Source organism: Borostomias antarcticus (genome assembly GCF_949987555.1).
Source record: "Borostomias antarcticus genome assembly, chromosome: 18".
Classification (NCBI taxonomy): domain Eukaryota; kingdom Metazoa; phylum Chordata; class Actinopteri; order Stomiiformes; family Stomiidae; genus Borostomias; species Borostomias antarcticus.
Window position 1 is genome coordinate 16,586,886 of NC_140251.1, and position 2,500 is coordinate 16,589,385.

The 2,500-nt window shown below is 42.0% G+C and overlaps 1 protein-coding gene across 1 annotated transcript in view; it reads left to right on the forward strand.

Annotated features, from left to right (window-relative positions):
- The window catches only part of shank2b (SH3 and multiple ankyrin repeat domains 2b), a gene marked incomplete at both ends in the record, with an annotated part of 82,313 nt that overhangs the window by 11,440 nt on the left and 68,373 nt on the right, over nt 1–2,500 (forward strand). The window lies entirely within an intron of this gene.

Consider the following 2,500-nt stretch of genomic DNA (forward strand, 5'->3'; position numbering starts at 1 on the left):
ACTTTCAAACAGGACTGACCTACCTACCTCCATACTACCCACTATCAAACACTATCCACCCTACCTTCAAACAGGACTGACTACTTACCTCCATACTACCCACTATCAAACACTATCCACCCTACCTTCAAACAGGACTGACCTACCTACCTCCATACTACCCACTATCAAACACTATCCTTTACCTTCAAACAGGACTGACCTACCTACCTCCATACTACCCACTATCAAACACTATCCACCCTACCTTCAAACAGGACTGACCTACCTACCTCCATACTACCCACTATCAAACACTATCCACCCTACCTTCAAACAGGACTGACCTACCTACCTCCATACTACCCACTATCCACCCTACCTTCAAACAGGACTGACCTACCTACCTAGTTTCTGTAACATGTATTTTCTTGTGTTCTAATTGTATTCCCCCACATCAATGAAATCGGTGGGTGGAAGGGGGGATATTAGATTGACCTGTGTATTTTAGTCCGTGTGTTTGTGTGTGTGTTTGTGCCTGTGTGTGTGTGTGTGTGTGTGTGTGTGTGTGTGTGTGTGTGTGTGCGTGTGTGTGTGTGAGTGTGCGTGTAGTGAATTTATTATGTGCTATGCCTGGCTCCATGTTATCACCTTGCTCAATTTAGCTGCCAACATCATTTCCTGAAGTGTACGGTAACCTTTTTTCAATTGTTCAGGATGGCGATGTTTTATTGAATTATTTTGTGAATGCAGAAGCTGCAGATTGCTGCAGATATTAGATTGACCTGTGTATGTTAGTCCGTGTGTGTGTGTGTGTGTGTGTGTGTGTGTGTGTGTGTGTGTGCGCACGCTTATGTGTATGCGTGCGTTCATCTGTCACACATATACCAGATATGACTGCATGGGGACCCATCACAATTCATTTTTCCCATTGCCAAGTATATTTTACTTTGTACATAAAAAATATACTTGCTGTCGGTAACACTTATACTTATAACACTTAATAACTGCAGACTTTGAAACAGTACTTAAGTAAAATTAGATTTCTGAACTGTTATCTGAACCCCAAAGATGTCCTGGGTCAATTTTACCCAAACAGATCCAGAAGATCTAAAATGTTAACAGAAGACAAGGGTTAAATACTTAATTCATCATTTATAAATCTTGTTCCTACATTAATACACATTAGTAAGCAATTTATAAACAGTTATAAATGTTTTATTCTTCATTAATAAGCTAATCTATAATGTGCTTACTGATTGTATTTCATACTTTATAAATAATGCATTCACCATTTGTAAATAATGTATACTGTATATGTATAATGTATATATGAACTATGAGAGCACTTAGATTACATACTAACATCTATGTCCTAATATATTATTCATCCTGGATGGTAGCCTTCCCTAGAAAGTGGTTGCCTAGCGCAGTCGAGGGTAGCCTATACTATATTAAGTTACGTTCTCTTACTGCACTTTGCTCCACTCTTTTATCCAGATACACAGTGTACAGTATACCCACTGCTTATCTACGACAGATATATAAAACAGAACTTTTCAGAATATTTGCTCTTATTATTAAACAGATACCTGTACCTCGCAATCTGATTTCTGACGCGAAGGGAGTCGTGTTCTGCCAGGGAGTTGGAATTGACAACACCTGTCTCAAGTGAAGGGACAGGAGTGGCTCGTCTTGGAAAACGGTTTTGTGCTGTTTTCTGTGTGTCAGGGAAATACAGAATCTAGGCCCCCAAACAGCAAGCATGACAAGATGAGAAGACATGGGACGTGTCAATCAGTGAAAATCGTTCAAATGTGGGAGAGGAAGGCAATAGAATATTCCATTGGCAACGGGGAAGCACTCTGGAGGAAGAGGAAGAAGAAGAAAAAAAAAACTCACTGAAAACTTTATGCGCACAGCCAACACATTCTATAAAAGTTGTGCATTTCATATGAATTTGTGTGTATTATTTTTATGACCTATGTTCAAACGTCCCCACCTCTGTCTGTGTTGAAAACAGTTCTTAAAAGTTTGTAGCAAATCCAAGGCAGAAAACAGCCCACCTAGCCAGAGTCTGTGAGCATCCCAGCTAGCGCGCCCTGATGCTCACTGCTGCCTCCAGTGGTCAGTGAGCTGCTGAGCATCCCAGCTAATGCGCCCTGATGCTCACTGCTGCCTCCAGTGGTCAGTGAGCTGCTGAGCATCCCAGCTAATGCGCCCTGATGCTCACTGCTGCCTCCAGTGGCTGCTAACGGCTGCCAGTCACTCATTCACTCACCTGGTGCTTCAGGATACACGCCACCCTCTAGACCACACCCACTCAACGACTCTTAACAGGCAACGCAATCAGTGCTACTACCCAGCATTGACAGCACTACTAGAGTATGAACCCACTAATATACATTTATATACAAATACGTGAGGTTTAACTAGTTAATATTCATAACTAAACATGGCCTGCTGTGGCTCTCCTGAACCATTCTAGAGAGCAGTGAGGACATAGGGAGGGTCCGCACGT